Genomic DNA, 12,901 nt, shown 5'->3' with positions numbered 1-12,901 from the left:
TGAGGAAGGAAACAAGGAAAAAATATTTATGTATATATATATATATCCACACACCTACATCCCCTATATATGGATATATACATATGTATACACACATACTGTATATATACATATACATACATACATACATACATATACAAAGTGTATATATATATATATATATATATATATATATATAAATATATATATTAATATATATATATATATATATATATATATATATATTGGGGCCTTCATGCAGCCCTTTCTTTTTAACAAGGTTCTGTCAAGTATGGATTCATTTACTTTTCTAGTTTTCTCTAATTTTCCCCTTTAAAAATTAAGATATACGAAGTCAATCAAATGTTAAATAAAAATTAAATATCAGATTACATCAAGAAAACACAGGAATCAATACAATGGAAAAATTATGTGGTGTTTACGAAACCCGACTAAACCAATATGAAAAAATACCGAAAGATAAAACGTATCATCCAATAAAAAATTGTTGCGAGAATTTTGGAAATGGGTGTTCACATAAGAGTGGGATAGCGAGAGAAATAAATAGGAAAAAATATACCTGAAAAGAAGCCGGATTTTTATGTCATTAAATCCCTTGGCTAAATACAGTACAAGATGGAAAGTAATTACAGTTTTTTTTTCATATAAAAATGAAAACAATACGCAATTGGATACAAATTATGTTTTAGGTGAACCTCAAAAGATTCATGAATGAGTTTCAAGTGCATAATCCTTCTTAGGTTCGACCTTCAAAAGATTCAGAGAACATTACTGATTGTTATTTTGTACACACTTCTTCCTAAAAGGGATCTTGAATGTGGTATAAAGGCACCAAGATTCCTATGTAAAATTCTATAAAGAGACCCAGATGTGGTGTTGGGCACCATCCTACTCGTGCTAAAGCTTTAATAGATTTTTAAATGGTGTTCCTTTATGAAACGGAACCTCTAATTATTCTTGAATGTGCGTTAGAACACCAGTATATCGGTTTTAGAGCTTCCTGCATTATTGAATGGGGTTTTGGACACAATTTTCTTTTGCGCCCGAGCCTCAAACTATTCAATGGTGTGGTATTTAACACCATCCCTTAAGTGCCAGAGCTTCTGAAAACACTTAAATGGGATCTATGGCACACTTCTTTCCATAGTCATGCTTGAAAATATTCTTGTATATAGGTCTGGACGACAAACTTTATACTTATGGGTCTTAGAATAGATTTGGTTACGGGTTTATTAAATTGATTACGGGCCCACACACGTACACACACAGATTCAACCCTTCCTAAAACATATATATATATATATATATATATATATATATATATATATATATATATATATATATATATATATATATATATATATATATATATATATATATATATATTCTGTCATGCTTAGCTGCATGGCCAAAAGTATGACTACTCGGTCTCTCCCTGTTCCTCGCGTAGGTGGAGACGGGGTAGTCATAACCTGGGGAGAAGGGTTGTAGCTATGAAAGGTGGAGGGGCTAGGAAGGATTGTGTGTATGTGTACGCGTGTGTGCATATCCGTCTAAATATTTAGCTGTCATTTATGACGGGCTGCGTACACTAGTGTGTGTGTAATTATATATATATTTATGTATATATATATGTATATATATGTATATATAATATATATATATATATATATATATATATATATATATATATATATATATATATATATATATATATATATAATATATATATATATATGGATAAATATCAACACAACGTCGTGTTCAAATAGAAAAAAATAAATTTCTACTTCATACTTGGGATCGAACGCTAGCCCCTTCTAATGAAGGCCAGGTCGTGGCATGGTTGGTTTCGACCTGGCCTTTCATTAGAAGGGGCTAGCGTTCGATCCCAAGTATGAGGTAGAAATTTTATTTTTTCTATATATATATATATATATATATATATATATATATATATATATATATATATATATATATATATATATGTGTGTGTGTGTGTGTGTGTGTGTGTGTGTAAGAACTAGTAATCTTAACGATCCATACCAGCTTATTTACAAATATTTCTTTCCACCACGGGTAATCAATGACCATTAATCATTTATACCAAATATCATTCCGTGTACTTCAATTGTAGGTGATAACCTTCAGATGTTTCAAATGAACTTTCATTATCATCTTTTCACAATATAATTTTTATATTAAACACCCAATAAAGCTAACTAATGTTATTCGTGACCTCAATAGTCAATAAATATAAATGACAGCAGCTCAGCTTAATAAATTCAGTCCCATTATCTTTTACTATTACGAGAACATTGATCTAAAGTTGAATCGAATACTTAAACATTCTTAAAACTGAAGACTATACAGTTAATATCATAATATAACAATTATTTGAAACAATACTCAAAAGACAATTTTGTCATTGAATTTATTTTACCATCTTTCATTTAATGAAGCTGTCTCGTATTTATAGATTAGAAAAAATTATTAGTTGATTTTTCCAACAATCTGGTTTCATGTTTGCAACCACTTGAAGCGAAGATTATTGGGGTCCTTAAAATCATCCGGAGAAATTTCCCGTTTTCATTATTTTTACCTAAGCGGTTTTACGAAATATTCAGGGTAATAGTCAAAGAAATAAATTTTCCTATTATTAGGAAAGAAAAATTGTAGTAACGCATTTTATCAAGTTTTTAGAATTACCCGATATTGGATTTCTAAATTTTGAGTCTATCGATCCGGCGCTACGACCAAGGAGGCCATTTAGTGCCCCGACATTCTAAAGTACAAAGACAAGATAGATTTTGCTTTGTATTTTTTCAATTTGTTGGAAACACCGTTTGGCAAAATGATTCTTGGGCTATAGCATGCCAATGGTGGAAAAGAAATCAGCACGTTTAAAAGCGTCTGGTGTGGACTTCTGGTTTTAAAATAACGTGCGGACGCGCATGGCCAATGGATCCGACAGCATTTAAAGCTTTAAAGGCCGCCCATGAAAGGCGGGGGCAAGGGACAGTGACACTGCCCTATCGAGCAGGACAATGCCGAAGACACTAACCTTATACACATATGATCAGTGCCCAAGACCCCTCTCCATCCAAGCTAGGACCAAGGATGGCCAGGCAATGGCTGCTGATGACTATAGGCTCCCCCAAACCCCCCCCCCCAGCCTTAGCTCACAAGGATGGTGAGATTGCACCGACCAAAGAAACTAACGAGTTTGAGCGGGACTAGAACCCCAGTCTGGCGTTCACCAGTCAGGGACCTTACCACATCAACCACCATAACCCTCTTGTTTACAAGAGAAGATGGATTTTACTTGAAAGGATTCTTGCAACTTTATTCTGGGACTTCATTTTATAATATAGAATTCCAAGTCGTAAATAATAGTTACAAATTCAACTCCGTAACCCAAATGTTCTATTTGAATAGTCGGGTTTTAATTGAGTACTTTAACAATAAAATATGGACAAGCGATATCCCGCGTCAAAATGGAACAAATGTTAAAAAAAAGGACTTGTGATGCCATAATTGTCAAACTGGAAAACATGGGATGGCTTGATATTGTCACTTAGTGACATTTGGCAAACAGGTAAAAAATGTCGAATGAGCACAAAAATGCAGACAGTCAGATAGGAGTAACTGGAAAATTTGGGAGCTAACTGAATCCATCACAATTTGCCTTGGTTAAAAATAGTTAAGAATTTCACGGTCATTAATGATTTTTATGAAGAAAACACTGCCTTAATATACAAAAATATTATGCATATATAATAATTAAATGATGATTTTAAACTACATACTTAAAAAAAAAATTTACTTATTGTCTTCGCCTTTGAAGATCAGATTATAAAAGTATCGTTTTAGAACTTCTAAGTTTAAAAACTTCACCTTTGACAAAACCTGGGAAAATAAAATATAAAGACTTTCCCACAACACCTTTTTGCGTATCGATTATTTAATCTAAATAAATCATGGTCCTAACTGTTAAAAGATCTGTTTTATCTATAGTGTTTATAGTAAGAGCGAGAAAAAAAGAAACCACAAGTATACCAGCAATAGGCATTAAGTTATTAATAATCTAAAGGATTTGATTATGCCAATAGATTATAGTTTGCTAAGTAGTACCTTTAACAAGGGCACCAACGAAAGTCGCCAAATGAGTGAAAATTATATAATGAATTTCTCATCAAACTCAAGATGACAAAACCTAGCAAGATATTATTCAATCATAGTGCGGTGTCTTTGTAAGCAGTTCCAAAGTACATATGACCTTGGCCTCTTTATATTGTCTCTCGATAGGTGAAAAAACGAAGAAGAAATAAGACGATAAAAAGAAAACAAAAGCGAAAAAAAAAAAACACCGCTAAGCCACAATACCTTAAAGCAGTGTGAACAGGATATTTTTCTGCTTTTGTTTTTGAGGTGAACATTTTTATCTTTACAAACGTTTGCTTTCCATCATTTTTATTTATTTATAACCAACAAATTATATAAACGCTGACTCGCAATTTGTAAGGATTTTTTTTATTTTTTTATATAAAAATTTAATTCTTTCAAGGATGTTTTTGACATATACTGTATATACGCATCTCCCAAGGAAAACAACCCAATGGAAGAATATATAAAATTTTGAAATCCTTCTAAAATATTACTGTAGTTATTGTTTGGCGTCAAGTCACTTGTGCTTGTCATATCAAAAAACACTTTCTTGTTTTTATTTATATTTGCCTTTTATGTTTTTACTTTTATTTGTCTTTCTCGTTTTTACTTTTATTTGTCCTTCTTGTTTTTACTTTTATTTGACTTTCTTGAACTATTTGAAATGCTCACGCATTTTGCTTTACATCCTGATTCCATGGATGGAACATATTTTCACGGTCAAAACGTACGGTACCTGGTGCGTGAACTCGCCTACTGTAAATAATACAAACACATTTTCCCTTTTTTTGAGAACATCTGTAAGTAGTCTGCAGAAAATAGATTCTTAATGAACTCTTTAATGTTATTTTAATGATCCTACTATCTTCGTTAATTGGGAAAGAATATATTAAATATGAAAAAACCCTGTTATATTTAAGATCGATTATTTAAAAAAAGGAAAATCGAGGGATACCCAAGTTACGAAGCAAATTCTCCAAAGATCTCAGTGATTAAATGAGTTACCAACAAAGGGGGATATAGCTCGAAAAGGTTTAATGCCGGAAGTATAACAGTACAATTCGTTTTAATACCACTCGAGGAATTCCGTGGTATGAAATTTTTGCACATATTGCATATATGTGTATATATATATATATATATATATGTATATATATATATATATATATGTATGTATGTATGTATATATATATACATATATATATATATATATATACAGTATATGGTGCTACTTGAGGAAGTAGATAAGTTTAAGTACTTGGGGTCTGTTGTTGCTCCAAATGGTGGAGTGGAAGAGGATGTACATCAGCGTGAATGAATGATTTAAATTGTTGGGGCAGTGTAGGGAGTGGTAATGAATAGAGGGTTACAAATGAATGTAAAGAGTTCTCTATAAGAAATTGATTGTACCAACTGTGATGCATGGATCGGATTGTAGGGAATTAAAGTGCCGGAGAAACAGATGAAGTGTCTGAGGAGTATGGCTGGTGTATCTCGATTAAATAGGGTTATGAACTAATTAGTGAGAGGGACAATAGGTGTAAGAAATGAAATAGCAGCTAGAGTGGATATGAATGTGTTGGGTGGTTTTGGCCATGTAGAAATAATGGAAAATGACCGTCTGCTGAAGAAGGTGATGAATGCAATATTTGATGTGAGAAGTACAAGAGGAAGGCTAAGGTTTGGGTGGATGGATGGAGTAAAGAAAGCTCTAGGTGGTAGAAGGATAGATATGAGAGAGGTAATAGAGCGTGTTAGAAATAAGAATGAATGGCAAGAGATTGGGACGCAGCTCCTACAGGCCCTGCTGCTTCCTCCGGTCTCCTTGATCGCTGAGGTAGCGGCAGTAGGGGATTCAGCATGTGAAGCTTCATTTGTGGTGGATAAGGGGGAGGGTGGACTGTTGGACCCTAGCAATACTAACCAAACTCCGCTGAATCCTTCGTCAGGCTGGGAAGGAGGAAAGAGAAGAAAAGTCCCCTTTTGCTCTTTTTTTTCTTCTTTTTTGGTCGGCAGCTCCAAAAATTGGGGGAAGTGCTTCCATAGATAGATAGATAGACAGGAAGACATATGGTATGTGTGTTTCAAGGTATGAAAGAAAATGTGAAAAGCTAGATTGGAGTTAGCGCTTTGTTTCTATTGATATCGAAAGATTCCTAATCAATCGTGTTAGCTGTCATGATTTTACCATAAAAAAAACACACACATACACACACACACACACACACACATATATATATATATATATATATATGTATGTATATATATACATATATTTGAGATTGTGTGCGTGCACATTATAAATATAGATACATATAAACTATATATATGGTAATATAAATTTCCACCTCACATCGTGATCCAACTCCTACCTTACATAACAGGTAATTTTACCAGACTCCTATAATAGCCCGTTGTCACAATTCATAGCAAGGTTGTGTGTTTGTGTGTCAATCCCATCATTATTCTTTCCAATAGCTCTTTGAGTTGTAACTAGCTTATGTTCTGAGGCTTTAGTAAGGCTCTCCAAGTTTCTTATGCCTAGGTCAATATTGGTAAAACCATCTCATTAAATACTTTTATTTTTAGAGAAAGTGGCCTTTTACTTTTCATAATCTGATTATTTTAACCAATATCTCTTCATCTTATGCTTATCCTTCTTTTAATTTCGGTTTCATGTACTGGGGGAAACACTTACTGTCTGTCCTAACAACGTATATTCATTAAAAATCTCTAAAAGTTCGTCCATATCCCTTATTGTATTTGTTTTCTCTCTGGAATTTCAATGAATATCATCATAGGTTTACATATATTAATTTTTCTGTCTCATATTTCTGATTTCTCTATTCAAATCGTCTATCATTTATAATAATTTGGGAGAGATGGGTTCTTGTTTAACTCTTACTCAATCGGAATTTTCTCACTATCTTAATGTAGTTTTAAGATTGCTTCAAGTGTTCTAACATAAGATTCATATACTGTAAATTTTGTTTTTGAAGGGCTTTCATTACTGCTTTAGTTTTGACAGAATCCAAAGCTTTATCATAGTCTGTATATAATATTATTATTATTATTATTATCATTACTAGATAAGCAACAACCCTAGTTGGAACAGTATGATATTATTAGGCCAAGGCTCTAACAAGGAAAAATAACCCACTGAGGAAAGGAAACAGGGAAATAAAAAAACTATAAGAGACGTAATAAACAATTAAAATAAAGTATTTTAAGAAAAAAAAACATTAGAACATATCTTTCATAAAAACTTTACCAAAACAACTTCAAAGAAACAAGAATAAGAGAAATCTTAATAAAAAAAAGGTGAGAGACCATGCTACAGAGGCTATGGTACTACCCTAGACTAGAGAACAATGGTTGATTTTGGAGTGTCCTTCTCCTAGAAGAAGTTGCTTACTATAGCTAAAGAGTCTATATATATATATATATATATATAGAGAGAGAGAGAGAGAGAGAGAGAGAGAGAGAGAGGTCATACCCTGGTTAAGGGGTTACCCCGATAGGTACATTCGGAAAACGAAATCTCCCATTATCTACCGAACCAGCGGGTTGTAGTGAGGAGAGGGGGGGGGGGGGGTTGAGTCTGTGCGCATATCTATGCAAATATTTAGCCGCCATTTTTGACGGGTCCGGTATACTAGTGTACATATGTATTTCCTATATAACAAAGAGCAAGTTTCTGGCTATTTTATATATATATATATATATGCGTGTGTGTGTGTATATATATATAATATATATATATATATATACATACATATACTGATATATATATATATATATATAAATATATATATATATATATATATATGTATATGTGTGTATACATACATATATATGTATATATATCTACATTTATATATATACGCATATATATATACACATATATATATATATACATACAGTATATATATACTGGTGTATGCGCCACGTCAATAATGACGAGTAATATGTAGATCGATGTGCAAACACCCGCACACGTGCAAAAGTGTACCTCTCGGGGGGCCCCATCCCCCTAAGGTATGACTAGTCCCTCTCTCCAGGTATGACTACTCCCTCTATCCAGGGTATGATTACTCTCCTCCCTTACCCGAGGGACGGGAAGAGACTGCATAGAAATACGTCTGACGATGCTGCTGGTCATGACCGGAAAGAATAATTGATATTTCCCCTATATAATAAAGAGCAAGTGTCTAGCTATATACTATACATAAATATATAAATACATGTCTATTTTCTGTTACGGTCAGTGGGTAAGGGGGAGAGGGAGTTGTCATACCCTGGTGAGAAGGGGTTGTAGCTAGGAAAGTGGGGTAGGGAAGGGTTAATTTTCGTTCGTCTGTTTGCATATATATATATATATATATATATAATATATATATATATATATATACATATATATATATATAATATACATATATATATAATTATATATATACATATGTAAATATATAAATATATATATATATATATATATATATCTTTCCTGTCATGTTGAGTGGCATTGCCAAATGTATGACTACTTGGTCTTTCCCTGTCCCTAGGGTAGGGGAGAGAGAGAGAGTGAGTAGTCCTACCATGGCGAGAGGGGGGTACCCCGAGAGGTACACTTGGAAACCATGCGTGCGCGTCCATATCTATCTAAATATTTAGTCCTCATATTTGACGGCTCAGGTACACTATTAATATATATATATATATATATATATAGAGTATATGCATGCATACGCATTATATATATGCCTATACACACATACACACACACACACACACACATATATATATATATATATATATGTGTGTGTGTGTGTGTGTGGGTGTGTGTGTGCGTGTGGGGTTGTGTGAGTATATGTGGTTGTGTGTGAGTATATGTGGTTGTGTGTGTGTATGTGTGGTTGTGTGTGCGTGTGTGTATGAGTGTGTGTATGTGGGTGTGTGTGTGGGTGTGGGGTTGTGAGTGTATGTGGTTGTGTGTGTGTATGTGTGGTTGTGTGTGTGCGTGTGTGTATGAGTGCGTGTATGTGGGTGTGTGTGCGCATGTGGGGGTTGTGTGTGCGCATGTGGGGTTGTGTGAGTGTATGTGGTTGTGTGTATGTATGTGTGGTTGTGTGTGTATGTGTTGTTGTGTGTGTGTATGTGGGTGTGTGTGCGTGGGTGTGTGTGGCTGTGTGTGTGCGTGTGTATGAGTGTATGTATGTTTGTGTGAGTGTCCGAGTATAATTCCATACGCACATGGACAGATATATTAGTGACCCAGTAACAATTTAAAATTTCGATAGATTCCAGATTCCGAGTATTTAATCCTCTGCAGCTTAAAAAATAGCAGAATAATATCTAGTAATAGCCATGACTATCAAAACCTAAAGGGAAATCAAACCTCTACATTTACGAAAGTTCTGAGTGCAAGTGTACTTGCCCAATGACGTCACGGGCGCCATTGTCATTCCTCCATGTGACAAAATCCAGTGTTTCCATCCCCCCCCCCTTTTTTCTATATAGAAATGAGAAACAGGTCAACATGTGGTATCTTTATTAAGGAACAAAGGGATTACGGGTGAAATAGGGGTTTGACTAAAGTGCTCTAAGTGCTTTATGGAAAGTGTTTGAAATTTACCATAAATTAATGGGTACACAATTCTTCGAGAGGGATGAAGTTAACTTACCTTGAATATTTATTCTGTATCTCACTATTGATTAGCAATGACGTTTCATATAGACACATTGAAGAAAAACTTGGAATGGAATGGAAGCTACGGAAAATTTAAATATTTTTTTGGTTAGAAAAAAATTAATAGCATTTATGTTAGGCTTACAATAGATCACTCTCACAAAAAAATCTTAATCATTCACAACCATAATCTCAAAAAAAAAAAAAAAAAAAAAAAAAAAAAAAAAAAAAAATTACAAGGAAAAAAAAAAATATATACATTAAGGCCACATCTACTCAGCTCAAACAACTCATGCATCATATAAAGAATAAACAAGATAAACTTACAATGTCGTCGTGTCTCCTCGTGTCCCCCGATACAGCCGCAGACAAGCAAAAATCAACGAAGGACGTGCGTGCTGATCTCCCAAAAATAACCGTACGCAAAAATAAGCGACGCGCAAACCTCGACTCTCGCCTCACGGCAGACTTCGAAAACGATCTATCGAGCTCAGAGGGGCGTGGAACAGCGAGAGGGCCGGTCACAGCGGTGGTGTTTGGCGGCGCAAGACAACTAAGAGAGCGGAGCTTTCGAACAGTTAAAGAGAAGCCGAGCGTATATCGGTCTCACCACTCGTCTCTGCCTTATATATCGTCGGGCTCTCTCTCTCTCTCTCATTCACTCACCCCCCCCACTCTCTCTCTCTCTCTCTCTCTCTCTCTCTCTCTCACGGGGACTGCCGTCTTGCTCTTCTGCTCAATTCCTAGGAGATGGTGGCTGGGCTGCTCCCTCACTCACTCTCACTCTCCCCGTATCTGACGCGACACATCGAGGCCCTATCGGAGAGACATCAGCACGGGCTCGACGATTGTCCTTGGATCGTTCCTGGTCAGGCCGTCTACCAGTGCTGGAAGAGACTATGGTCGGCGGCTTCCATTTTCTTTCTTATTGATTTATGCATCTCTACATTTCGAATGGCTTGATAAAGGCCGTGTCATTTAGGCTAGAAAAGTAAATAAGTAGAGGAGTAATATTTAAAGTAGAATGCAATATTCATTTAGGCACATAATAATCACACTCCAAATATAAATTCTCTCTCTCTCTCATATATAAATATATATATATATATATATATATGTATATGTATGTATATGTATATGTATGTATGTATATATATATATATATATATATTATAGTGTGTGTGTGTGTGTGTTAGAGAGAGAAAGAAGAGATAATTTGTATTGGAATGTGATATATACATATATATATATATATATATACATATATATATACATATATATATATATATATATATATTGTGTGTGTGAGTTTAGAGAGAGAGAGAGAGAGAGAGAATTTATATTTGGAATGTGATTATATATATATATATATATATATATTTGTAAACCAAACTGACTGTGTTAAGCTTTGCCATCTTGATTTTCTCACTCTGAAAGGGAGATGAATGCGATGGCCAACAGAAAAAAAAAGAATCGCAATATAAAAAGGAAATGTCATCAAATGATGGAGTGAATCACTGCGAGATATATAGGATTATCAAATAAAAAAAAATGCGATTAAAAAGCAACTAGTAATTATTTGTTTCGCTCGATTTCTCTACTAAGACAAACCAACATCAATTATTCCAGTTACTTGATGGAAGTTAACTACTGCCGAGGAAACATTTTACCTTTTACTACTGTATATGTTCGAGGATTCATGAAATGTTTAGGAAACTATCATGAAATGAATTCGTTGATATTTGTGAATTCTTCTACATAAGAGAAAAACCATAGATGTTTAAAAGTTTAGAGGATCAAAATGATGGTGGCGATAATTTATCCCTTAAAAATATTAGCTATTGGTTGAGCAGCCATCTTGAACTTCTTGAAGATGTATTATGTAGATGACGCGAAATTGTAAAATAAAATGTGGCGTCGCACGCGCAATGGTCTGTTTAATGAAAGATAACTCGATCCTTATGGCAGACCGTGAAATACCTCACAATATCCAAGAAAAACAAAAATTGCGTAGGGAATGGACGACGCACAAGCCTCTGACCTTCCAAAGGAGAGAGAGAGAGAGAGAGAGAGAGAGAGAGAGAGAGAGAGAGAGAGAGATTAGTAGGTTATATTTTGAATTAAAACTTCCCAGTGTTTTTCTAATCTATCCAAGAGTTTATGAAGTCAAATCATTTCAACGCTACACGATCATAAAAACCTTTGAAAGATTAAATAAAAGCTAATCTAAATGATAATTTTTAGAAAGAAACTGAGTTTGTAAAATATCGTGATTTCAGATAACTCGCAGATATTTCTTATCCTCTTGTAATTCGTGTTTTTATTTATTTATTTTTTCTTTACGATGAAAAGCAAATCCGGACTTTTTTTGTATTCTCCGTTTTAAACAAATGCGCATGAAAAGGCAAGGGTAAACCATTGGAGCATATTGTAAAGAAATATGTGTTTTTACTACATACAATATGCGAGTGCTAGTTTACACATATACAGACACACACACACACACACACACACACATATATATATATATATATATATGTATATATATATCCATATATATACATATATACATACATATATATCCATATATTATATATATATATATATATATAAATATATTTACACACACACATATATATATGTATATATATATGTATATATATATGTATATATATATATATATATACATGGTCAGTCTCTAGGGCATTGTCCTTTGCCTCTGCAATTCATAAAATATACTTTTCACCTTAAAAGCTTTTAACTCAGTCATTGGAATCCCACCAAGATGTTCTTGGGCTTATTTACATGAAAGAAAGTTAACACGAAAACAGTGATAGATTTCAGACTTTAATAATTGTAGCCTGAATACTTTTTAGAGAAAACAAACCGCTGACTATTCCCTTTCTGTACTCATGACCTTCTATTTTTTCATTAATGATCAATCTACTTCAATTTTATTGCTGTACAGTCAAAGGTTCAGTAACTACTTACACTATTGCCTTTAATTTAGGCCACTCGATGGATTAAAAAAGCCTAGATTGATGATTG

At 33.9% G+C, this 12,901-nt stretch overlaps 1 protein-coding gene across 6 annotated transcripts in view; it reads right to left on the bottom strand.

Moving 5' to 3' along the window:
* nvd (neverland) overlaps positions 1–12,901 on the bottom strand; it is a 579,107-nt gene that overhangs the window by 36,402 nt on the left and 529,804 nt on the right. The window contains exon 1 of one of the 6 annotated variants that reach the window (XM_068356840.1): positions 10,181–10,436. The exons of the other annotated variants lie outside the window; for them this stretch is intronic. The gene's annotated coding sequence lies outside the window, so the exon portion shown is untranslated. Of the gene's footprint in view, positions 1–10,180; positions 10,437–12,901 lie in introns of those variants that run through there. 6 annotated transcript variants of the gene reach the window in all.

Source organism: Palaemon carinicauda, chromosome 33 (assembly GCF_036898095.1).
Source record: "Palaemon carinicauda isolate YSFRI2023 chromosome 33, ASM3689809v2, whole genome shotgun sequence".
Lineage (NCBI taxonomy): Eukaryota > Metazoa > Arthropoda > Malacostraca > Decapoda > Palaemonidae > Palaemon > Palaemon carinicauda.
This window is presented reverse-complemented; position numbering and strand designations above follow the sequence as displayed.